At 37.0% G+C, this 27,654-nt stretch overlaps 1 protein-coding gene across 5 annotated transcripts in view; it reads left to right on the top strand.

The window, feature by feature from the left end:
- Window positions 1–27,654, top strand: part of LRAT (lecithin retinol acyltransferase) — a 126,022-nt gene that overhangs the window by 56,968 nt on the left and 41,400 nt on the right. For all 5 annotated transcript variants that reach the window (XR_003609481.2, XR_015767768.1, XR_015767767.1 and 2 more), the window contains one exon: window positions 21,676–21,787. The gene's annotated coding sequence lies outside the window, so the exon portion shown is untranslated. The remainder of the gene's footprint in view (window positions 1–21,675; window positions 21,788–27,654) is intronic.

Below are 27,654 nucleotides of genomic sequence, written 5' to 3'. Positions count from 1 at the left end.
ATGAGTAAAAAGTCTGGAAAGAGGCCAGAAAGAGATATTGGCCAAAGACATATATTATTTTGGGTTTAAACAATAAAAGAATAAGCTTTAGAAATAAATAATTTATTTTTAAAGGCGAACAATTTAGCAAAATTCAGAATGGTCTTTACAGTGTAGTTTCTGAAATGAGCAATGAAAAAGCGATTAGGCCATCTTATTTTAGGTACAGAGAAAGAATTGAATTTGCATTATGTGTGTGTTGGATATCAGTCTTAGATATAAGTGTTTCTTAATAATCAGTGCCAAACTTTACAGACCATACTGATTGTCTATATTTTGAGTTGTTGATAATACTGTAAATGCTAATTTGACACTTTCACTTTTCTTCATTTCTATATATTTTGTTTGTGAATAATCATAAGATCCTATGTGACCTAGGTCACAGGAATATGCAATAGGGACTTGCTGTTGGGGGTTTAAGCACAGTTCAATAATTATAAAATATTTCACTAATAGGAAAAGAATAAGACAAACCCTCTGTTGACCTTTGTTTCACATTAAAATGGCCGGAGTTTGACACCGAAGTGACAGCTGGTTAAAACAGCTTGAGATTTCAAAGTGCTTGAGTATATATAAATATTATGACTGATCTCATAAGTGTGTTGGAAAACACTTTTCCTTGGCTTAATTGTTTGCTACATTCTCCCCTGTTGGTTGGAGGGAACTATCACCACCCCCTCCCAAAGAAAGTTTTATCTTCTGGATTTAAAAGAAACAGAAAAATTAAAAACATGTAGTTGAACTCAAAAGAACCAAGATTGGAGGTTAATACTGCGAATGTAAATTACTATTTCATGCACAAACCTAAGGCTCATGTTCCTCTGGTTTGATAACAGGACAGATACTGCTCCCAGTGAACCCTATGTGATGAGATGCCAGTGGTAGTAGTATGTGGAAAATTCATCAATAAGATTTATTTTTTCCACTTCCTTTTCTACAACAGAACATGTTAGGGCAAGGAGAACTCACAGGGATGAAAAGATGTCACAGACAGACCATTTCTACACACAGGTCTCCCAGAATTCCGAAAAGGCACATCTACTGTCAACCCTCCACTCCTTAAAATTGTCTCAACCTTATTTTGTAAAATCTCATCCAAGTTACTGTTTATCCTAAACCTTATATCATAGCAACATGGATCCTTCTGTGCAGTTTTCCGTGAGCGAGGAAAACTTGGGATGACAGAGAGGAAAGACTAGGAAGAAGAGTGATAAACAAAAGTCAGAATGATATAGTTTGTTAGTGGACAGAATAGATTAAGATTATCAGCAGTGCAGAGTTCAGGCAGAAGCTTTCCCATGAGGCTTGTAACATTTCTGAAAGGCATTAGCGTCAATTAGTGAAGAATTAATTCAGGAAAGTGGAGGCTGACTCGGGCCATTGTAATCAGGGGTTGGGAGTGCAGGTCCGAGGCACAGAGAAGGCTGTACAGATCTCCGGCAGGCAGGTGAGGGAAAGAAGAGGCAAAGGCATGGTTGCCATAGGTTGAGATGAATAATTCCATTTCTGTGTTTAGTTTTTAATTTTTAAAAAGATAATGGTTGCATACCGAATTCAAACAGTACATCAGAAAATTGAATGAAAATTAAATCAGCTTCCTATATCAGCTCCAGACCCCAGTTCCCCTCCAGAAGGTCAGTGATTTCTTATAAAAAATTCTATGCTCTATGCACAGGGAAGCATTTATATATAACTCCTTTTCTTTAAATGCCAGCACTAGTATTACTCACAGTACCTCCGTTCTTCACACAAGTCATATTATTCTAAACCTTGCTTTTTTAACCCGATAGATTATAGCTTCATTCCTCCTAATTTCCTCAATTCCTGTTAACGGCCACATTATATGCTGTCCTATGGATGTGACAGTCTCCTGTGATGGACATTTAAGTTGTTTCCAGTCCTTTGGTCCCATAAGCAGTGCTTCAGTTATAGCCTCATACATATGAGGTCATCTCCTTTTATATTTCTGCTCAAAGATATTAGAATGGGGCTGGAAAGATCAGAAAATAAAGCTGTCCTAATTAGATTGAGATATTGAGGACAGGCTGATTTATTCTCACAGAGAGAAATAGCCACGAGGTGGTATTGATAAGAGAATAAAAGTTAACTTAGATTAATAGGGCTTCATTGCTCCATAGTTTAATTCGAGGCAAATAGCAATAGGCTTTTTGGTATTTTGGTGCTACTCTTCACAGCGCTTAAAGTTCAAAGTTAGAGCAAGTAGTTAATGAAAGTGAGTAAACAGCAAATGTACTAATGACCCATACAAGATCTGCTGTTCTTCTAAGGGAAAACAAGCTATTATTGAGCAGATATTTTCCCGCAGGTTTCATCACTGATTTCAAAATTTTAATAAAATAAAAAAGTAACATTAATACATATACCCAATAAGCATGTTGAAATGGGAAACCTCACCACAGAACAAAGAAATGAAAATGAAAAGGACATCTTTTCTGTGCAGTCCAGAAAAAACTTTTTAATTATTATACACAGTGATAGTGGTTAAGTAATGAAAGGCCCTCTGTATGGGGGACTATTATGTTATAGTTTAAAATACATTTTTCATTTAAAAATATATACATAATATTATAAAAATAATTTTGAAATAAAATAATATGTTAAAGGACACCAGTACATAAATATTCACATTATGATGTTTAAATTAAAGTCTATGCCTAGAATTATATGTATAACTAAATCTGATACAGACTCATGTATATCAGAGAGGGAAGACCAAAAGGTTAACAGTAATTATCTCTGAGTAATGGGATTGCGGTTTTTAGGCATTTTTGCATCTTCCAAAAGTGTTAGAGTAAGTACATTTATTTAAAAAAAGGATTCATTTTTTAAAAGGATTGAAAAACATGGAAATGGAGATATGGTTTATTTTTAATAAGCGCTTTTCAAAAACTGCACATTCCTTCTCCCAGAAGATGCATCCTTCGAATTCTTAGCCCCATCTACATTTATGGAAGTACTTGAATCCGGTCTTAAGGAAGTCGCATTATTATAGATTTTATGTTTCAGTCAAGCAGAGTCACATTGAGATTCAGTGTGAATGATCTTATAAAGCCTTGTCCCACTTTCTGGAGTGAAGCCTCATACATGTAAGGACTGTCCCCCTCCAGCCTAGACCTGCCTTCTGAGCTTCACACTTGTACACCCAAAAGCCTCCCGGCATTCTGCGCGCGGGTCTCGCAGGCTGCTCAACCCCGGCACCTGTTCCTTCTTAAAATGAGTTCCTGGGCTTCCCCCAGTCTCTCCTGTCACGTCCCCAATCCCTCCTTCCACGTCATTGAAAAGCCACTTCTCTCTCTCTCTCTCCTTCTCCACATCCTGTGCATGGCCCAATCCTGTCAGTTTTACCTGCACAGGACGCGGGGGCATCTGCCCCGCCTCGCCGTCTCCGCCGCCTCACCCCTGCCGCCTCTCTCAGGGCTTCGGGCCGCAGCTCGCGCTGCCTCTCGGACTCGGCTCCAGCCTCCTTCAAGTCATTCTCCGCGGGCGAGATAAATGATCTGTTCCCATCACAAGACAAATGCCAAGTACAATGAGGTGCCATTTTCCAGGTTGGCAAGTTTCAAAAAATTGTGATAATACATTGTGTTAGCAAGAAGTCTAGGATAATAGGCACTTGTACATTGCTGGTGGGAGTATAAATTGATTCAGTCGCTTTGGGGGGCAATTTGGCAATATTTATCAAAATTAATATTATATAGAGCCTTCATGACCTCCCTGTTTATTTCTGCGAATTTATCCTTATCTTATATTTTGACTCTTTGAAGATCACTCCTTGAAAGAAATGTTTTTCCCTCTTGAATAAGTAAACTATATTTATTATCAAGTTCAGTAAGAGGGTATACAATTAAAAATCATCTCCTCTCACTCCTGTCCTACAACCACCCAGTTCTCTGTCCCAGACCAAACACTATTCTCTTTTTATTTACAAAAATAGTAATATACACATTCACGTTCTTCTGCATTTTGCTTTATTTCCTTAACCACCTTGGAGCACTTCTCACATCAGCTCATTTAGAGCTGACCAAAAGCTACATAGTATTCTATTGTATAGACCTACCATTCTTTATTTTAGATCAGTTCTCCACTGATGGACATTTAGGGTCCACACACATGCGCGCGCGCGCACACACACACACACACACACATAAACGTATGTACATATATATGCCACAATGAATATGCATAGACATATATCATTTTGCCCTTCTGTAAGACATGTAAACATTGAATGCTGGTGTACTCTTTTTTTTAAAGGTTTTATTTATTTATTTGACACACAGAGAGAGAGCCCAAGCAGGGAGAGCAGCAGACGGAGAGGGAGAAGCAGACTCCCTGCTGAGCAGGGAGCCTGACGCGGGGCTCGATTCCTGGACCCTGGGATCATGACCTGAGTTGGAGGCAGACACTTAACACGCTGAGCCACCCAGGCACCCCTGGCGCACTGTTTATATAATGTGAAATACACCTGAATACTGCATGCTTGGATAAAAGAATTTTGTTAAAAATGAAAGTTTAGTTAACTGCTTTCTCCAGAGTAACTTAATCTTTTGGTTACTTCCCACAGTATTGTTTCTTGATTCCTTCTCTAACTTTCACAATCGTGTCAAAAGCTGGAGATCCAGATAACATTCAAATGTGTACTTAATGTACAGACAGGATGTGCTTATATGCCAAACCCTAATTGTTTTCTTATAACACTTTCCTTGCCATGTTTTTATAAGGCATGATTTTTATGCACTGTCTATAATTTGAGTTATTAGATCATATAACTCTTTTCTCATTCCTGTTTTTGATTAAATAATAAAATAAATCCACTAGATGGTGTATATGAACAGAGAGAAAGAAAAGTTAGTTCCTTTTTTGTACTTTATAGCTCAAGTTCAAAGAAGACTAAAAATTTCTGCTTACATTTTGGTTTTGGGAGCGAGGGAACGATATCCCCATCAAAAAAACTAAAACAAAACAAAAACACAACCAAAAAAGGATTTTCTGCAATGTTAAGGTTTCTATTAGCTATTAAAATAGTTAATTCTACAAATTGAATATATAAATTAGAAGAATATATTAAATAAATACAATCTGATTCAATAAATGTGATAAAAATTATTTGCCTTCTTATCTCTCTTGGCTTCCTCAGTTATAATAATAACTTGACTATTCCACAGAAATTTTTAATTGTCAAATCATTCCTCCACTTACTGATTACTACTTATGAATTCTGGATATTGCTTTAACCTGGATTTTCTGAAAAGCTAATAGCACCCTATATTAGAAAATTAACTCTGTTATAATGGACCACACTGGGGATATATTGTGGTGATTTAGCAAACCCTTGTATTGTAAGAAGGAAACTGTTTTAATAATTTTTTTTTTCTCTTTAGCACCTGATCTGACGGCAGTGGTTGAAGGTCATCCAAAAGTGTTCATTCACTGATGATAAGCTAGAGCCAGTCGTTTATACATCATTCCCCTCAGCGCAGTTTTCTGGGTAGGAGTGAGAGCATAGCAGGTCTAGAGATCAGAGGCCTGTCACCCTGGCATGTCTTGTTCATTAATATTCCTGAGATCTGTGAGATCTCTCCGTGCTTCTTGAACAGTAGGCTGGCCTTGTCTGAGAATCGCCTGTGCTGATCCTGGATGAATCAGGTTGAATTGGTCTATGGGGTTAAAGTTCTCAGGAGATAAATGGCTTTTAAGGCTGAGCTAATTGTTTCCAACCACTAATTTACATTGGGAGAAATTTGACTTGTTGATAAGTAAAGGGGACCAATTTGGCTTCAAATAACAAAGTTAGAGGAAGGCGGCCACCCCATTTAGGATAGTCTTTCCCCTACCAGAATCCATAGTTCAGTTTCTCTTGGTAGTTCTTTTTGTTTGTGGAAAATGAAGCAAATTCTCATACATGGGTGGCATTTTCTAGCTGCTTTGTGTTCTATTCTTTTGAGATAAGATATATGTTTAGATTACTGGATTCCAGTATGCATTTGTTTCAGTTTAATCAGGAATGCATGGATTCCCTTTCTGTTTAAAAGCCAGATAAGGCAGAAAAAGAGCCTTGAAAGAGATGACTTTCCTGTTTATTCCTTTCTCTTCACTCTCCTGAGCCCTTGACAAGAAGGGTTTCAGCCCCAACCGCTCCTCCAGAACTGGCCTTGCCAAGGTTTCCCATAACCTTTACTTTGTTTAATACAAAGCTCTGTTATTGTCATCATCTTATGTGGATCCTGAGCATAATTGGACGCTTGGACGCTGTTAGTCACCCTTCTCCTCCTTTAAATACTTCCTTAACCTAGCTTCCAAGGCGTTACCTTTCCGGGGATATCTCCTACCTCCTTGTCTGATACTCCTCCATCCCCTTGGACTGGACCTTCCTTTTCCTCCCTGACTTCTAAACACCGCAGTGCCTCTAGACATGGTCCTTGGACCTTCCTTCTTTCTGAGTTACCTTACTCCCCTGATGATCTCATCCTATCTTTAACCTTTATATACCACCTATATGCTAATGGCTCTCAAATTTATTTCTCCAGCTTGTATGTCTCTCTTGACCCTCAAGCACATATACCAACTGTTTACCTAACAACTCCATCTGGATGTCTAGTAAACATCTCAAGCTTGACATGTCCCATGCTGAACACCCCCACCCCCCAGCCAGCCAGCTCCCTCTCTTCTCAGTCAGTGGCAACTTCAAGCCAAAATTCTTTGTGTCATCCCTGACTGTTCCTTTTCTCATGCCTCATATACAGTCCATCAGCAATAGCTCTGTGCCTGTGTCTTCAAAATATGTCAAAAGCCCGACTACTTATCATTTCCACTGTTGCCACACCCTGGTTCCAGCCACCATCACCTCGGGCCTCAATTAATGCAATAATGTCCTAACTGGTCTCCCCGTTTCTACTTCCCACTATTATCTATTCCCCAAATAGAGTGATCCTTTAAACATGTAAGCCAGATGATGCTTGTCCTTGGTTCCAAGTCCTTAATCTCACCTAGAGTAAAAGCCAAAGTCCTGAAAATGGTCGAGCAGGCTCTGCCCAATCTCTGATCTCCTTCCTCCCCTGCCCCCCTCCCAGACACTCAGTTGGCTACAGCTGCCCAGGCCTCCTTTCCTGGCTGCCTCAAGATCTTTGTACTTTTTCCTCCCTCTGACTCAACTGCTCCCAGTCTTCTCCCTCACTTCAAGTTCTAGCTCAAAGATCACTTTCTCAACGAGAACCTGATACCCTGTTTAATGTTGCCTAAAATCTTTGAACACTTCCGTTCTCAGCCTCATGTATCTCAAGCTGCTTTCTATTTTACTTAATTATTTTCTTTATTATTAATACTCCTCTGGGTCCTCCCCCTGCCAGCCTCCCAACACACACACACACACACACACACACACACACACACACTAAAAATGAGTCCCTTGAAGGAAGGAATTTTGTTTGTTTATGTTTACTGTTGTACTTCTAACTCTGGAAACGTGCCTGCCGTATCGTGGGCCCTTAACAGATATTTGTAAAATGAACCTGTGATTAAAGAAAGGTTTGTGTTACTGGATACCCTGATCGAGTGGGACTGAAGCATTCTATTTATGTCTAAGAATTAAAACTGTAATATCATATGAACTTTTGTAGGTTTCATCCAACATTTGTTCAATGATGACACTTGTTTTGGCAAAGACTGCCAGTTGCCTACCCAACAGCCATTTCCGTCTTCATACTTAATTAGAACTCTAATTTTGTTTTAGTGCCCTGTTCCTTCCGGCAACTCAGGTAAATCCTGATTGGTCTAAGCCAAAATAACTCCCCCATTCTCCAGGCCTCAGACCAGTTTAGGGATTGTGAACACGATCTGGCTTTGGCCAGTGAGATTGGAAGGAACTACTCTGATGGTGGGGCTGGCGGGGGCGGGGTAGAGTTCTAGAAAAGGATTTCTTTTGCCTCTTTACCAAAGAAGCACAAGAGAGAAACAGACCTTTCTCAGACCATTAAGTGTTGATGTACGGGGATGTGATGTGTAGAGCAGCTAAAGCCATCTTACCTCCAGAAGGAGACCTAAAAGACAGTCTTAGGTGCTTAATATGTTGTTGGGCTTCAAATAAGTGGTAACAATCAATCAAATTCTTGGTTTTGGGCAGCCAGTTATTTGAGAGCTTGGGCTGCCAAGCAGCTACCTGGAATGTCAGTCACTCAGTAGTGACCCTGTCAAAACTAACTCCACCACAGTTCTAATTTTTTTTATTTTTAATTTTTTTTAAGATTTTGTTTATTTATTTGACAGAGAGAGAGTGAGCGAGAAAGAGAGAGGGAGAAGGAGCAGGGGGAGAAGGCAGAGGGAGATGGAGAAGCAGACTCCCTGCTGAGCAGCCCTACGTGGGGCTCCATCCCAGGACTCCGGGATCATGACCTGAGCTGAAGGCAGACGCTTGACCAGCTGAACCACCCAAGGGCCCCACCACCACAGTTTTTAAAACCTCTATTCCAAATGGACATATAAAATGAAATACTATTGGTATTTTTATCATTATCTTATGGAAATGGGATGCCTTCACTTATTCATAAAATTGACTAACCATTTACTGGTGCCAGGAACATGGTAAGTACTTGAGTAGAGGTAACACACATAGAAGAACAAAGAGAGACACCCAACCAGCCTGCTCAGGAAGAGGAAAGGTCCTAACCAGAAGTCTCTACACCAGAGCTGACAAGAAGTGACACTTGGACTGAACCCTAACAGACCAAAAGGAGTTACCCAACCAGAAAAAGAAGAAAAAGGGGCATTCCTTGCAAAGGAGGTAGCCTATGAAATGCATGGGGGTCTGAGAGAATATGGCACATTCAAGGAAGTGTGAGTAATTGAGTGTGTAAGGTGCAGATTGGAAGAATCGGGAAAGAAGTTTAGAGAGATGAGGGGCGCCTGGGTGGCTCAGTAGTTAGGCATCTGCCTTTAGCTCAGATCATGATCCCGGGGCCCTGGGATCAAGCCCCACATCGGGCTCCCTGCTCCATGGGAAGCCTGCTTCTCCCTCTCCCTCTCCCACTCCCCCTGCTTGTGTTCCCTCTCTTGCTGTCTGTCTCTGTCAAATAAATAAAATCTTTAAAAAAAAAAAAGAAGAAGTTTAGAGAGGTAAACAGGAGTCTGTTCACAAAGGACATTGGGGTCAAGCTATGGTATAAGACTTATATCAGGAATAGGGAGTTACTGAAGGGTATTAAGTATGTATGGAACATGATGGTACTTGAATTTTTAGGAAGATTACTTTGGTAGCTCAAAGAATATTTGGAAGGCAAGATAAGAGATGGGTAGAGATGATGAGAAGGAGAGAAGAAATAAAGCAGGGTTTTTAGATGCAAGAGATATTTAGGAAGTTGTTTAGGTAGAACGTGGTGACTCATTATGAGAGCTGAGAGCAGGGGAGCAGGAAGTTTGCAAAGAAATGCAGGGCTAGTGAAGGGGATGGAGGTGGCTGCACACCTGTGTGCTGAGAGCTAAGCTGAGGATGGACATCCTGAGCTAATGGCTCCTGTACACATGGTTGAGTGATATACTTCTTTTAGCAAAGAAGGCTGGACTGATCCACACTTGGGTAAGTACTGCAGAAGGAAAAAGGAGCAAGAGGAGTGAGAAGCTGAAGCTGTTATTGAAGCGACAGGTTGAAGTGCTGAACCAAAGCAAGATGGCAATGGAAGCAGAACAGGAAAAAGTCTGACACATGGAGTGAATGGGATAGAACCTCAGTCACAATCCTGATGAATAAGCAGGTATAATCGGAGCCGTGAGGATAACAGGAGTTCGTGGTAGGAAAGTGGAATGGTGTGGCTAAGATTTTACAGGTGGGGTAGCTGCAGGCAGTAATACAGAAGGGGTGAGTTGTTGATATCCGTGTGGAGATGAAGGGCATTGGAGTTGAAGAAGCCAAGGCCCAGGGTGTTGGAAGGGTCATCCACATGAACATTGAAGACAGCAGGATTATGGCAGATTTGGGGTAGAGAGAAAAATCATAAGCCATGCTCCACCATCCCTGACACACATCAGGGAGCGATGAGAACAACAAGAAGAGATGGAGGATAGAAAATTCGAGAGTCACAAGTTTCCAAGGAAGGATTCTGACAGGAGATTGGCAGAGTATTGCGCAGGCAAGTGCTAATTGTTACTGAACACTTAATGCGTGCCAGGTTCTGTTATAAGTACTTTACAAGACTCTTAACTCATTTAATTCTCCATGAGGTTAAGTACTATTATTATCCCCGATGAGGACACTGAGACTTTGTGATGTTTAATAACTCGCTCAAGGTACAAAGCCATGATCCCAATCCAGGCAGTTTGGATCCAAAGTCCACACTCTTAACCCATGTCATTGTCCTGCTGGTTCTGTTGAACAAACCCAGCCAGCCCTGAGGTTAAGTAGAAAGTTCAAGAACAAAGAGTGTCCACTTAAGAGTGTAGAATAGTGTTTGTGTTTGGGGAGTCATTCAAAAGAGGCAGAACATGACTGGTCCTTGATAGCATCAACTCCTTTACATTTTCCAGAGTCTATTTTATTTTGCATTTAAACATAATAGTATGCCTTGGAACTATGTGTTAATATGTAAGCTCCCTCAGACGTTTTTTAGAAGCGGGTGCAGTTGACTTTTAAAATAAATAGTTATATTAATATTAACTATAAGTACTCAGTTACATAAAGGAATTTTGCATCTTTCAGAGAACTGAGATACATTTTGAGAATGGCAATAAGGAAAATAAAACATGCAGTCTTGAAAAATACATGGCTCTGGTTTTTTCTCTGGCTTTTACTAGGCTTCACAGCAAGCTGGTTTATTTGAGGTTCATGCTACTTGTTGGAAGAAATTCTCCTATTTTTCTTTTTTTAATTCTTATTACTTGATAGGCACTAACTGTTGTAAACATCAAGAGTCCAAGAATGTTATAAAGCATTATATTCCTAAGGAGAATCTTACTTTGCTTGGCTCATATTAAGTTCTATTTATTTTCTTACAATTAAGGCCCAAAGAATCTTTGAATAAAGTACTAATCTTATAAAGCACTGAGAAACCAGCTTCCTTGTCTTACAGAGCTACCACTCTTCATGAAAAGTGTGGCTCTAAGAAGTGTAGACATGAGGAAAATATGGATTTATACAAAGGGAAATTTATGGTGTAATTATAAACCATACTATGGACTTATACTGGAAGTCTGTATCTCACAATGACATTTAAGAACTCTGGCACATATAAAATGGGTTCTTTCAAGATGTGATTCAGGTTTTATTTAGAAATGTATATATTGACGCATACCACAAGAAGTTTATGTTAATCGTGAGTGACCATGGACGGTTTAATCCAAATTAAGAGTGGATTTGTCAGATGTAGGATCTCAATCAGGTAACTGGAAAAACCAAATGATTTCTTTTTTATCTGGAAGGTTCAGATAGGCAGCTTTTAAGAAAACACTATTGACTCTTCAAGGGAGCTGTTCTTGGTTCAGCTTTGGTTTCTGAAATAACTAGAAAGTTTTAGGCTAAATAGTTCTACACAAGGAGAGAGAAGAAAAATGGGAAAATTGTTAGTAAAGATGATCTTTTACTTCTACCACCACTCCACTCTTTGGAAAAAATAATTTTGTGCCCTGGGATTAAAGCAGAAGGAAAGGCAGGGAAATTCAGCACAAACCAGTTTAAGTGATGCTTTTACAATTTGCAAAACTCCGAGTTCCTTGTTAACTTATATCTACATGATAGAGGTGGTGGGAGCGGCAGGTAGAAATAAGTATAAGTTGCCTTCTTTCTTCTCAGATTGTTAGTTATATACTTTAATTTTATGTTTATTGTTCTCTTGCTTGTCTGTACAGTATTGCCAATGTATTGTTTAGTTTTACATAGTTTTGAACTTTATATGTGTATGTGCAATCAAGCTTTTGTTTTCTTCTGTAACTTGTCTTTTTTTCCACTCAAAATTATCTTCTGAAATAGTGTTGAGACATGCAGAAATAATTCATTTAGTTTCTGTCAACTATAGAATCCTCCATTTTATGGGTATGCCATAATTTATAAACTTATTTTTATTTTAGAAGAACACTGAGATTTTTGTTGGTTTTTGTAGGTTTTTTTTGCAGGGGTGGGGGTAGGTGTAGTTTTTGTTTGTCTGCTTTGCTCTTACAAACATGGCTGCCTTTGAACATTCTCGTATATCTCCTTGGTACTTATGTGCAAAGGTTTTTCTAGGTATTTACCTAGAAGTAGAATGTTGAGGCATTGGGTATGTGCATCTAAATTTACTGGATAATGCAACTTGTTTTCTGTAGTACTAATTTACACTCATCCCTGCAGTATATCAGTATTTGAGAGTCTCTCCAACACTTGGTGCTTTCCAACTTTTTAGTTATTGCCAGTGTGATTGGTTACAAAGTAGTACTGCATGTAGTTCTAATTTGCATTTCCCATGTTTATGACCAGTCTTGTTGCCTTTCTGGGAAATGTCCATTTGTGTCTTTTGTTCACTTTTTTCTGTTGGATTGTCTGTCTTTCTCTGAATGATTTTGAGTTAAGTTCTCTTTTACATTCCATATACTCTGTAAACTAATCCTTTGCCAGGTATATACATCACATATAATTTCTGCCCTAGTTATGGCTTTACAGGATTTATTAATGAACAGAATTATTCATTTTAATGTAGTTCATGTCTCCAAATTTTTTGAACATCTTCATAAAAATTTTTTAAACTACAATGAGATATGGATTTCTGCTAATCAAATCACCAAAGATCCAAAACTTTGATAGCATGCTGTGTTGATGAAGATATCCTGAGAACAGGCAATTTTATACCTTGCAAGTAGGAGTATGAACTGGTGCAGCCATTATAGAGGGCATCCTCAAATTTTTTTCTTAAGGATTTGCTCTAAAATGTCTTAATGGTCTAGAATTTTTAAAGAAATTCTTATGTTTTGAAATAATTTATTCTCCAATATTACCTTCTAAGTTTTAAAGTTTTGCCTCTCATATTTAAGTCCTTACTTCAATCTGAATTCCTTTAATGCATTTCCAATAACGTTTTGTAATTTTCTCCATAATTGTCTTAACATATTGACATAATTGTGTTTTCTTTCTTCACAGTCTGTTAAGGTCGTATTAGAGTGATAACATCAACTTGACCTTGTGTTCTTGAAATAAATCCAACTTGATCATGGTGTACATTGCTCAATTTAGTTTGTGAATATTTTCTTTTTGATTTTCATAAGGGAGATTTATCTAGAATTTTCCTTGGTTTTGGTATCAAATTATTATTTTGTGGTATCAAATTATTTTAGCTTACTAAAATTAATTGTGGTGTGTTCTCTTTTTTCTATCTTCTGAAAGATGATTAAAATTACTTTTTCTTCTTACAGAACTTGCCTTATAAAATTTGTGCCTGGTGCTTTCTATGTGAGAAAAAACTTTACTGATTTAATTTCTATAATGGTTACAGAACCATTATAATGATTCAGTTTTTAAATTTTTTTCTTAAATTAGTTTTTCTAGTTATATTTTTCTAGCAACTTGTTGTTTGATTTTTTCAAATTTACTATCAAAAGTGAATAATTACATAATCATTCTATATTTTAATCTCTTTTGCATCTGAAATAGTGCCCCCTTTTCGTTGTGATTTCGTTTGTTCTTTCTGCATTTTTGTCATGATCTAACCTTGCTAAAGTTTTCTCATTATTATTATTCATTCAAAAACCAATACCTGGGTTTCTTATTTACTCTATTGTACATTTACTTTATTTCATTAATTTCTCCTCTTGCCTTTATTACTTCTACTTTGTGTCTGTTTTGCTGATCTTTTCCTAATTTCTTATGCTGAGTGCTCAGCTCATTGATTTTCAATCTTTTTTCTTTCCTCATATAAGGAATTAGGGCTATAAATATCTCTCTAAGTGCCACAATACCGACGTTTTACATGATTTAAAATTTTGTTTTATTATTTTTTAAAATTCTTTTATGCTCCTTTTTTACTCATGAGTTATTTAGATATTTATTATACTTTAAAATTTCCAAATATATGTGGTTTTCTACTTATCATTTTGTTATTACTTTCTAACCTAATTGTATTATGATAAAGGGATAATAAACAATACTGTTTTTTTTTAATTTGTTGAGATTGACTTTATAGCTTAGTATGTGGTTAGTCTCCTAGATATTTCTTATATGCTTGAAAACAATATGTATTCTCTTAATGGCAAGTACAGAAATATATGTGTGTGTTCTCTAATTGGCAAGTATGTATACATAAACACACACACACACACACACACATTCCAAATTCAAGCTTGCTGATATATGTATTCCAAATGACTTTTTTTTTTTTTTTTTTTTTTGCTTTTGGCTGTTTGAGGTGTTTGCTAAAAGACTGTATTACAGTATCATAATGGTAGATTTTTCAATTTCTTGTTATAGTTATCTCAGTTTTTCTCTCTACATTTTGAAGTTAAGTTATTAAATGCACATGTTCCAAACTTGTGCATAATGACCTTTTGTCATTATGCAGAAATTTTAATTTTGTATCTGGTGATGCTTTTTTCTATTAGGTATATTTTGTTAGTACTAATATATCTACATTATCTAACTTTTTATTACTATTGATTTGGTAGATATATTTTTTAATACTTTTACTTTGCCTCAATATGTTTTAGATGTGGTTATTGTAAACAACTGAATCTGTATGCTCGTTTGTTTGATTCCAGGTGACAACGTTTGTCTTTTAATTACAGTAGTCAATTTACATATGTTTATCAATATATTCTGATTTATTTTTATCTATTTTGGCTTTCTGTTTCTCTTTTTCTCCCTGCTTGTCCTCTTTTGGGTTAACTGGATGTTTTTATTGATTTTTTTTTGTAAACATATTCATTTCATTTATTCTCATTACCATTTTGAAACTTACACACCTTTCTATGTTTTTTATGATTACTTCTAGAAATTTAATGTACATCTTAACAAGTGAGAATTAATCTAGATCTTCACCTTTCCTTACAATATAAGGACGCTACAATGCCTTATTTCCAGTCACCCTTCCTGAAATATTTAGGTGACCAACATCCCTGTTTTGCCCAGGATTGAAGGTGTTCCTGTTAATAAGACTTTCCGTTTTAAAATCAAAAAACTCCAAGGCAAACAAGGATGAGTTTGTTGGTCACCCCACATGTGCTATTGTGGTTCTAACTTTGTTTAACCCCACAGATCCGAAATAAGTATTATTACTTTATGCAGGTTTTTTTTCAGATTTACACATGTTTACATTTGCTTGGTTCATTAATTTTTCCACCTTAGACCATCCTTCTGGGATCATTTTTCTTCCACCTTTAGCTATCAGTAATATGTTGTTGGTGAAAGAAGACAGGTACTAACAAGGATATACTCTATTATGCTGTTTATGTAAAATTCAGGAATAGGCAAAACCAACTTATGGTGAAAGAAATAAAAAATAGTGATTAACCACAAAGGAGAGGTATGGGAGTTGCTATTGACTGGAAAGTCACAAGGGAACTCTGAGGTCGTGGAAATATCTTGATATAGGAGGTGGTCCCATGGCTATAAGTATACACACACATATGTGTGTATGTATAGTCATTAAACTGTACACTTAATATTTGCCCATTTTACTATATGTAAATTATTCAGTAAAGTACTTAAAAAAAAAAAAAAGCACATAAGCACCTGGATGGCTTAGTTGGCTAAGCCTGTGCCTTCAGTTCAGGTCATGATCCCGGAGTCCTGGGATTGAGTCCTACATCGGGCTCCCTACTCTGCGGGAAGCCTGCTTCTCGCTCTGCCCTTTGCTTGTGCTCTCTCTCACTCTCTCTCGCAAATAATAAAAATAAATAAAATCTTTAAAAAATTAAAATAAAATAAAAATAAAAAATAAGAAAACACATAAGCATCCAAGAATGAATGAACTCTTTCAGCTACCACCATCAAGTTTCAGTAAAGAAGCAAGCTAGGCAAAACAAAGATGCATAAACCAAAACAAAATTAACCAATCCTTTCATTTAGGGCATAAAAAAACTTGCACTAAAAAGTTCATTAAACCTTTTATTAAAAAATTTTTGGTGCAGACTGTTGGTGGCAATCTGAGTTTTTAATCCCTAAAAAAAGTGTAATTATAAGAAACTTTTCACTAAGATCAAGAACAAGGCAAGGATGTCACGATTCAGCACTTCTTTTTAATATCATAATGAAAGTCCTAGCTAATGCAAGAAAAGGAACTAAAAGGTATACAGTTTGGGGAAATTGAAATAAAATTGTTTTCGTCCACAGATGAGATGATTGGCTATATAGAAAATCTAAAAGAATCAACCAAAAAACTCCTGAAACTAATAAGCATTTATAGCAAGATTGCAGGATATAAGGTTAATATAAAAAGCCAATTACTTTCCTCTCTGCCAGCAATGAACAACTGGAATTTGAAAAAGCAAACAAACAACAACAAAAAATTATCATTTACATTAGCATGCAAAAAAAGTTAAGTACTCAAGTATAAGTCTAACAAACTAAAATATGAAATTTTGTAAAAAAAACCTGTACAAGGAAAATTACAAAAGTCTGAAGAAAGAAATCAAAGCTAAATAAATGGAGAGCTATTCTATGTTGATGGATAAGAAGACTCAATATTGTCAAGCTCTCAGATCTTCCCAACTTGTTCTATAGATTTAACACAGTTCCAGTCAAAATCCCAACAAGTTATATTGTGGATAGAGACAAAATGATTCTAAAGTGGAGAGACCAAAGACTCAGAATAGCCAAGGCAACATTGAAGGAGAAGAACAAAGTTGGGGACTTCAAGACTCACTATAAAGCTACAGTATTCAAAACAGTGTGGTATTGATGAAAGAACAGATCAGTGAAACAGAATAGAAAGTCCAGAAATAGACCCACACAAATATACTCAACTAATCTTTGACAAAGGGAAAAGAATTCAATGGAGAAAAGATTGTCTTTCCAATAAATGGTGCTGGAACAACTGGATATCCACCGGCAAACAACAAACAAACAAAATGAACTAGACACAGAGAAACATTATATCCTTCACAAAAAAAATACAAAATAGATTATTGACCTAAATGTAAAATACAAAACTATAAAACTCCTAGAAGATAACATAAGAAAACTTAGATACCTTAGGTATGGTGATGACTTTTTAGATACAACACCAAAGGCACAGTCCATGAAAGAAATAATCAATAAGTTGCACTTAAAAATTTCTGTTCTGTTAAAGACACTGTCAAGATAATCGGAAGATAAACCGCAGACTGAGAGAAAATATTTGCAAAATAACTTGTCTGATTAGATTGTTATCCAAAATATACAATGAACTATTAAAACTCAACAATAATAAAACAACCCAGTTAAAATATGACCAAAAGACCTTAAAAGACACTACACCAAAGAAGATAAATAAATAGCAAATAAGCTTTTGAAAAGATGCTCAATATCATGTCATTAGGGAAATGCAAATTAAAACAATGAGATACTACTACACACCTCTTAGAATGGCCAAAATCCAGAACACTGACAACACTAAATGCTGATGAGTATGTCTGCAACAGGAACTCTTATTCATTGCAGGTGGAAATGCAAAATGGACCAACCACTTTAGAAGATAGTTTGGCAGTTTCTTACAAACTAAACATACTCTTACCATATGAATCAACAATTGTGTTTCTTGATTATTTGCCCAAATGATTTGAAAACCTATATCCATATAATATCCTGCACACAGATATTTATGGTAGCTTTTATTTCATAGTTGCTGAAACTTGAAAGCAACCAAGATATTCTTTAATAGGTGAATAGATAAATAAACTATGGTACATCAAACAATGAAATAGTATTCAGTGCTAAGAAGAAATGAGCTAATACCTGTGAAAAGACATGGAGGAAACTTAAATGTGTATTGCTACGTGAAAGAAGCCATACATACTGTATGATCCCAAGTATATGACATTTGGCAAAGGCAAAACTATGAGACAGGAAAAAGATCCGTGGTTGCCAGGGCTTCATAGGGGTGTGGGGTAGGGATGAATAGGCAAAGCACAGAGGATTTTTAGGGCAGTAAGACTATTCTATATAATACTATATATAGAATAATATATAATACTATAACGATGGATACATGTCATTGTATGTTTGTCCAAACCCATAAAATGCACAACACCAAGAGTGAACCCTAACGTGAACTATGAATTTTGGTGATAATGATGGGTTTGAAGATTTTAACAAATGTACCACTCTAGTACAGGATATTGATAGTGGGGAAGGCTGTGTATGTGTGGGGGTAAAGTATATATAGAAACTCTCTGGGTTTGGGATGCCTGGGTGGCTCAGTCTTTAAGCATCTACCTTCGGCTCAGGTCACGACCCCAGGGTCCTGGGATCGAGCCCCACATTTGGCTCCCTGCTCGACAGGAGGCCTGCTTCTCCCTTTCCCTCTGCCCCTTCTTGTGGTTCCTGCTCTCGCTATCTCTCTCTGTCAAATAAATAAATAAAGTCTTTAAAAAAAATAAAAGAAAGAAAATAAACTCTCTGTGATTTTTTGCTCAATTTTACTGTGAACCTAAAACTTCCCTAAAAAATAAAGTCTTAAAAAAAGGAGTGTATTTCTCCCCTATGCCTGAAAGGAATTTTACGAGGGATATTTATAGGCCGAAAGTTGTAGCACTTCCTTACTCCACTATTTCTGCTGAAAAATCAGCTGTCAGTTTGGCAGTCCTTTGATGGTAACAACTCTTCTCTTTTCTGGCTTCTTTTTGTCTTTGGTATTCTACAGTTTCACCATGTTATGTCTAGGTACGTATCCATCCATTCCTTCCTACCTTATTTGGGATTCATTGGTTTTCTTGTGTCATAGAATTTGTTCTTTCCTTCTTTCCAGAAATAATGAATAATTATTTTCCTGTTTGAATAATTTCTGTCTGAATAATTTCTTTTCCCTTTCTACTTTCTTCTTAAACTCCAAGTGGAAGTTTTGAGACTCTTCCTCTTCCCAAAAATAAGCTTCTTACAGTCACTTCATCTTTATCATAAACCATAGTATAAATATATTCTGTGCAGGAGTGTCTGGACTTGCCCTTATAATCCACCTGGACGATGATCTTCCTGAATTGTCCTCTGTTGTGAAAAGACAATTGCTTAGAGTTTTAAAAAAATACAATAGCACAATATAAGGTTTTACATTGATGAATTCATTGGTGGTACTCATGGCAACCTGATTCTTAGCAATATGGCCAAGGTCTCAATTATCCATAATATAATTGAAACTTGAAATGATCCAGCCTTGTTGGTCATAGAAAATGAAAGAATGTTCCATGATGGAAAAGGAGTGAGTAGCGTCACCAGTCAATGCTGTCTGCAGATTTTTTATGTAATTACTGGGAATTTGAGCCATCACATATTGATAAGGAGTTTCTAGGACTGCCAATGTATGGTAGGAGTATGAAGGTAATTTTTAAAAGGGATTTACAATTCACATTTATCATTTGATTTTAAAAAGGATCCTTTTCACTCCTTAATAAAGAGACACGATGACTAATCTGCTAGTCATAGGCCTGTGAAGTCATAAAAAATAAGGAAATGGATAAGCTGATTCATAGCTAGTGAAAGTCCCCACCTGGAAATATTTGAAAGATTGTTTATCAGAGTAAATATTCAAATGCCTCTGCTTTGGTGTATTTCTTAACATTTGGAAGGAACATATCCTGAATGAGAACCCGTAGGTAAGTATGTGGGAATAGCATTCAGTATGGCTGCATCCATTTTTGCCAGATCACCCTGTAAAATGAGTGAAACCTGCTATTGCCAGAGATCTCAGTTTTGCCAAGAACTTGCAATAGCAGGAAGCATGGGCAAACTGTGAACCCTCAGTATATTAAAAAACAGTGGCATAATGCAGTTACTTTTGCCTTAGTAATCTTGAGCAAGAAAAACTAATCAGCAGTTTTAAGCACGCTGGACAGGATGGGAGGAGAGTGAGGGTGCCATTTGTTTACATGGAACAGCTTGAAAATAAAATAATCCTGGAATATATACAGAATACCATTCCAGCTGATATTTGTTGCCTGCCTACTCTGTGTAACTCAGTTCCAGTTCTCATAGCACTTGCATTGGTCACAGAAAGGATCAAGAGTAATTACAAGGGCAGCCTTGGAAAACAACAAACAAGTAAAACTCTTAAGTTTAACACAACATTTACTGAGAGCTTATATGTTGCATGCACTGACTGTGCTCTGCATTAGGAATAAAGAAGAAAAAGGCATGGCTCCACCTCATGTAATCATATGAACTAATGCAGTCATATAAATCAATTTAAGACATGCTATTCCACATTTCCTGTCACATTGCGAGTTGACTGTACCTTGGCGTGTGAGCCAGATTTGCCACACCCTGATTAAAAAAAAAAAAGAGGCTGCTCTTTCCCCTAAGCGGCCTGAGGTGACCTCTGAAAATGGTTCACTATTCGCTTGACCCAGAAAACCCTACGAAATCATGTAAATCAAGAGGTTCAAATCTTCGTGTTCACTTTAAGAACACACGTGAAACTGCCCAGGCCATCAAGGGTATGCATATCCAAAAAGCCACCAAGTATCTGAAAGACGTCACTTTACAGAAGCAGTGTGTGCCATTCCGTCGCTACAATGGTGGAGTTGGTAGGTGTGCCCAGGACAAACAGTGGGGCTGGACACAGGGTCGGTGGCCCAAGAAGAGTGCTGAATTTTTACTGCACATGCTTAAAAATGCAGAGAGTAACGCTGAACTTAAGGGTTTAGATGTTGATTCTCTGGTCATTGAGCACATCCAGGTGAACAAAGCCCCCAAGATGCGGCGTAGAACATACAGGGCTCATGGTCAGATTAACCCATACATGAGCTCTCCCTGCCACATTGAGATGATCCTTACTGAAAAAGAGCAGATTGTTCCTAAACCAGAAGAGGAGGATGCACAAAAGAAAAAGATATCCCAGATGAAACTGAAGAAACAAAAACTTATGACCCAGGAGTAAATTCTGCAGAATAAATGCAAATAAAAAAAAAATGAGGCAGACGTTGCTTTTGACAGAGAAAGCTCCTTTGTGAGGTCCTGGTTCTTGGGAAAAGGTGTGCCTCACACCTGATTCAGTTCTCAGAGACAGGGAGAGGAAGCTGGAAATGCTTTTCCAGGGAGACTGTACTGATGAGGCAGCAATCAGTCATCAGTCCCCAAGAAACAAAGAGTCTTTGATTTCAGTGTCAGCTGCAAGGCCATACTTGCTGGTGCTTCAACTTACGCTGCCCAGACTACCAGATAAAGTTCATTGCCACTCTCTTCCTCGCCAACAGTAAGCAAAAGCAGGAACTTCTGAGAGAGAAATGCTTGCCCAGAAGCAGAGAAGTTGGAAGAAGGTTATATGGTTTTTGTTCTTTGTTGTTGTTGTTGTTGTTTTTCTTTACTAAGGAATGACAAAGCAGTATGCTCCATGTTCCATAAAATCTTCAAAAACAGAGCTTCTAAGGAGGGAATAGAGAACCGACCAATTAGCATTCCAATTAAATGAAAGTATAAGTACAGACTTTCTTATTCATAAAATCTTTTTTTTTCTCATTTCCTGGCTTAAAAATGTTTTTCAGATTGCTGTCCATATTAATGAAGAACACGTTGAAACCTTTCACAAAGATCTCGCTTTTACACTGGACACATTGGCTTCACCAAGTTTACCCAAGATAGATGATGACCTAAAAGGTATGTTCATTTTCTCTATCTGGCATTTTCTGCCAAAGCTGTTGTTCTTTCTATTTTTCATTGCTTATTCTTTCTTTTTAGCATCTATAAAGATGATGTGACAAGTATGTAGGACATTATGGCAGGAAGTACTAATATGGTTTATTTGAGGTCAGTGCATGGCAAGAACTGGATGTGACATACAGGGCAGCGCTGGGGGTGTAGTTCATTAAAAATACTGAATATAATAGTCTCCCCCTTATCCATGGGGTATAAGTCCCAAGATCCCCACTGGATGGCTAAAATTGTGAATAGTACTGAACATTTTTATATACTATGTTTTTTCCTGTACCTACATACCTATGAAAATTTAACTTATAAATTAGGCACAGTAAGAGATTAATAATAATAATAATAAAATAGAATAATTATAACACTATACTGTAATACAAGTTATGTGAATGTGGTCTCTCAAAAATCTTACTGTACTGTACTCACCCTTGTGACGGTGTGAGATGATAAAATGCTATGTGATGAGATGAACTGAGGTGAATGATATAGGCATTGTGATGTAGCATGAGATACTATTGACCTTCTGAAGGTACATCAGAAGGAGAATCACCTGCTGCTGGATGGTGGGGTTTACTGCGGGTAATGGAAACCAAGGAAAGGGAAACCAGGGGTAAAGTGGGGGACGACATGTCCCCATGAACTGAGATTCATGGAGAAAATGGTGAGCCTACAATTCCACTTGATCTCTCTTCTCTTTCTTAATGAGAGGATCCAAGCAAATGTAAAGTCTATTATTGCATAAATCAAGGATATGCCCGTACAAGTGGAAGGCTGGAGAGATAACATTTCAGAAAAATGATCTTATCCTAGGTAGGGGAGGAGATCTAACACTCTAGGGAAGGTAGGAAGAGCACATAAAAGATTATTGTCATGGAAAACAGTCATGAATAGAATATTTGAATCAGAAAGAGAGGGACAGCTTTGGAAAGTTCTCAGCCTTTTAGAGACTTAGCTTCAGGAAACTAAAATAAATCCACAAGTCTACTCTGACTCGTTATGCTCCTCGCTAAGTTTGGAGCAGCTTCCAACATTTTATCCTTTGCACTTTCAAATGTTGTGAAATATTTCCGAGAAAGCCTTTTGGGTGAAGGTTTTTTTTTAGCAGGCATCATTTCCTCGGGGACTTCTCCCTCTTTCAGGCACAATCACTTTCTCCATTTATGATGGTATGTTTGCCTTCACCCATCCCCTCTGGCTACATATACATCCACAGTGTCAACTTTCTCACCATCAGCTCTCTCTTCTGAAATTCCATTTACAGTTGATTCAATTTTACTTCCCTGCTGTCAGTTATGGTTTCTTTACTACACTCTAATTTTTCTTGGCCAATTCTCTCAAGGATCCATTTTTTCAAAACATCATGGGAGATAAGGAGGCAAGACAACTACACACTTTGCCATGTGTGAGTGAAATTAATACTTATTTAATTATACCCAGTTGACATATCATGGTAACTGAAATTGGAACTGTGTTGTTGGGGAACTGGTGTTAATCACCTAAATCTTGGTAACCAAATTTTGTGCATACTGAAAATGTGCAAAGTGAGGACTTCCTACATATTCAAAGGGTTTACCTTATAACTGCCCATGTGCTACTTGGCCCAGTTTTAATTTTTGTATGTTTACGAAATTTGCTTTAAGGATAATTCAAAATTGAGGATATTTTTCCCGATTTGTTGGAATGGTTTTCTTACTAATTCATTTTAAGGAGGTCTTACTGGTTTTGTTATTCTTTACCTTTATCTTGGTGAACTGTATTGCATGATTCCCTGCATTAAATTAAATGCTGTTTGACCTTAATGAGTATCTATAAAATTTTGGTTTCCCATGAAAATGAGGTGTAGAATTAGAGTCTAAACAAAGAGTTATTATTCCCACAACATCATCATAAAAAGAAAAACTGAAATATTCTGCTTCCCATTTGCTAATTGAGGCTGTAGGTATTTAACTTTTTAGCAGTTATATAGGTACACTCATTTAGAATGGCACAAATATCTTATTAGAAAGAAAACAATAGGCCCAGTCCAAAACCCTTGGGAAGCAGCAAAAGTGGTCGTAAGAGGGAAATATATAGTAATACAGCCCTACCGCAAGAAGCAAGACTTCTTTGAAACTTCACATACACAACCTAAACTTACACCTAAAGGAACTAGAAAAGGAACAGCAAATAAAGCCTAAAGCCAGCAGAAAAAGGGAAATACTAAAGATTTGAGCAGAAATAAATGATACAGAAATAAACAAACAAACAAAAAAACACAATAGAATAGATCAATGAAACCAGGAGCTGGTTCTTTGGAAGAATTAGTAAAACTGATAAACCCCTTATAAAACTGATAAGCCAGTCTTATCAAAAAGAAAAGGAGAAAGGACCTAAATAAATAAAATCATGAATGAAAGAGGAGAGATCATAACCAATACCACAGAAATACAAAGAATTATGAGAATATTATGAAAAATTATGTGTCAACAAATTGGGCAATCTCTAAGAAATGGACAAATTCCTAGAAACATATAAACTACCAAAACTGAAACAGAAAGAAATAGAAAATTTGAAAAGACCTATAACCAGCAAAGAAACTGAAGCAGTAATCAAAAATTTCCCAACAAACAAAAGTCCAGGACTAAATGGCTTCCCAGGGGAATTCTACCAAACATTTAAAGAAGAGCTAATACCTATTCTTCTCAAACTGTTCCAAAAAATAGAAATGGAAGGAAAACTTCCAAACTCATTCTACAAGGCTAGGATTACCTTGATTCCAAAACCAGATGAAGACCCCACTAAACAGGAGAATTATATGCCAATATCCCTGATAAACATGGATGCAAAAATTCTCAACAAGATACTGGCAAATCGAATCCAACAGTACATTAAAAGAATTATTCACCACAGTCAAGTGGAATTTATTCCTGGGCGGCAAGGGTGGTTTAATATTTGCAAATCAATCAACGTGATACACCATATTAATCAAAGAAAAGATAAGAACCATATATGATCCTCTCAATAGATTACAGAAAAAGCATATGACAAAGTGCAGCATCCATTCTTGATAAAAACCCTCAACAAAGTAGGGATAGAGGGAGCATACCTCAACATCATAAAGGCCATATACAAAAGACCCACAGCTAATATCATCCTCAACAGGGAGAAACTAAGAGCTTTTCCTTTACAATCAAGAGCAAGACAGGGATGTTGTCTCTCATCATTGTTATTTAGCATAGTACTGGAAGTCCTAGCTTCACCAATCAGACAACAAAAAGAAATAAAAGCCATCCAAATCGTTAAGGAAGAAGTCAAAATTTCACTATTCACAGATGACATGATACTCTATGTAGAAAACTGAAAGACTTAACCAAAAAATTGCTAGAACTGATACGTAAGTTCAACAGTCACAGGATACAAAATCAATGTAATGAAATCTGTTCCATTTCTATACACCAATAATGAAGCAGCAGAAAGAGAAATCAAAGAGTCGATCCCATTTACAATTGCACCAAAAACCATAAGATACCTAGGAATAACCTAACCAAAGAGATAAAAGGACTGTACTCTAAAAACTATAGAACACTCATGAAAGAGAACACTCATGAAAGAAATTGAAGATGACACAAAGAAATAGAAATACTTTCCATGCTTGTGGATTAGGAGACCAAATATTGTTAGAATGTCTATACTACCCAAAGCAATGTACACATTTAATGCAATCCCTATCAAAATACCACCAGCATTTTTCACAGAGCTAAAACAAATAATCCTTAAATTGTATGGAACCACCAAAGACCCCAAATAGCCAAAGCAACCATGAAAAAGAAAAGCAAAGCTGGAAGCATCAGAATTCTGGACTTCAAGCTTTATTACAAAGCTGTAGTGATCAAGACAGTATGGTACTGGCACAAAAACAGACATATAGATCAGTGGAACAGAATAGAAAACCCGGAAATAGAGCCACAACTCAATGGTCAACTAATCTTTGACAAAGCAGGAAAGAATTATCAATGGAAAAAACACGGTCTTTTCAGCAAATGGTGTTAGAAAAACTGAACAGCCACATGCAAAGAAATGAAACTGGGCCACTTTTTTACACCATACACAAAAACAAATTCAAAATGGATTAAAGACCTAAATGTGATATAGGAAACCATCAAAATCTTAGAGGAGAACACAGGCAGCAACTTCTTTGACCTCACCTGTAGCAACTTCTTACTAGACACATCACAGGAAGCAAGGGAAACAAAAGCAAAAATAAACTATTGGGACTCCATCAAGAAAGAGAGCTTCTGCACAGGAAAGAAAATAATTAACAAAACAAAAAGGCAACCTACAGAATGGGAAAAGATATTTGCAAATGACATATCTGATAAAGGGTTAATATCCAAAGTCTATAAAGAACTTATCAAACTCAACACCCCCAAAAAACAAATAATCTAGTTAAGAAATGGGCAGAAGACATGAATAGACATTTTTCCCAAGAAGACATCCAGATGGCTAACAGACACATGAAAAGACACTCAACATCACTCATCATCAGGGAAATACAAATCAAAACTACAGTGAGCTATCACCTCACACCAGTCAGAACGGCTAAAATTAACACACAGGGAACAACAGATGTTGATGAAGATATGAAGAAAGGGAACCCTCTTACACTGTTGGTGGGAATGCAAACTGGTGCAGCTGCTCTGGAAAACAGTATGGAGTTTCCTCAAAAAGTTAAAAATAGTACTGTCCTATGACCCAGCTGTTGCACTACTAGGTATTTTTCCAAAGGATACAAAAATACTGATTCAAAGGGGCACATACACCCCAATGTTTACAGCAGCATTATCAACAATAGCCAAATTATGGAAAGAGCCCAAATGTCCGTTGACTGATGAATGGATAAAGAAGATGTGGCGCACACGCACACACACACACACACACACACACACACACACACACACACACTGGAATATTACTCAGCCATCAAAAAAACCCAAAATCTTGCCCTTCACAATGATGTGGATAGAGCTAGAATGTATTATATGAAGCAAAATAAGTCAGACAGAGAAAGACAAATACCATAGGATTTCACTTACAAGTGGAATTTAAGAAACAAAATAGATGAACATGTGGAAGGGAGAAAAAAATAAAAGAGAGAGGCAAACCATAAGAGACTCTTAACTATAAAGAACAAACTGAGAGTTGCTGGAGGGGCGGTGAGTGGGGGGATGGGCTAAATTGGTGATGGGTATTAAGGAAGGCACTTGTGGTGGGCACTGGGTGTTAAATGTAAGTGATGAATCACGAAATTCTATTCCTGAAAGCAGTATTATATTGTATATTAACTAGCTAGAATTTAAGTAAGTCAGTCTGGAAGTTCCTGATCAGCATTTGTAGGGTAACCTCCTTGATAAGACCTCTGCCTTCCCCTAAAGGAAAGTAACCTTGCCTGAAATAATCCATTCTTTTAACACCCTTGTCCTGCCTTCTTTGTTCCTATAAAATCCTCCATTTTGTACAGTCCCTCAGAGCTCCTTTCTTGCTAGATGGGCTGCTGCTCCATTCATGAATCACTGAATAAAGCCAATTAGATCTTCAAATAGTTGAAATTTTTTAACAATTCAACTAACATTGTCACCTACTCTCATTTTTACTATTGGTTTTACATAAAAATTGGAAAATTTTTAAGCAAAACATATATTTATGCCTCATAAAGGTCAAGTGTTCTTAGAGGTCTAAAGAAACACACAGAATATCCAACCGAGATGCTAAGATTCCTCCACAAAGGGATTATCTAATTTTGACCAACTAAGCTGTTCTATGTAACTTCCATGTCAGAA

This window comes from Eumetopias jubatus, unplaced genomic scaffold (genome assembly GCF_037043125.1).
Source record: "Eumetopias jubatus isolate StellerSeaLion01/CBP00866 unplaced genomic scaffold, mEumJub1_p1.0 scaffold_2, whole genome shotgun sequence".
Lineage (NCBI taxonomy): Eukaryota > Metazoa > Chordata > Mammalia > Carnivora > Otariidae > Eumetopias > Eumetopias jubatus.
The sequence above is the reverse complement of the archived record's forward strand: the minus strand, read 5'-3'. Positions and strand labels throughout refer to the sequence as shown.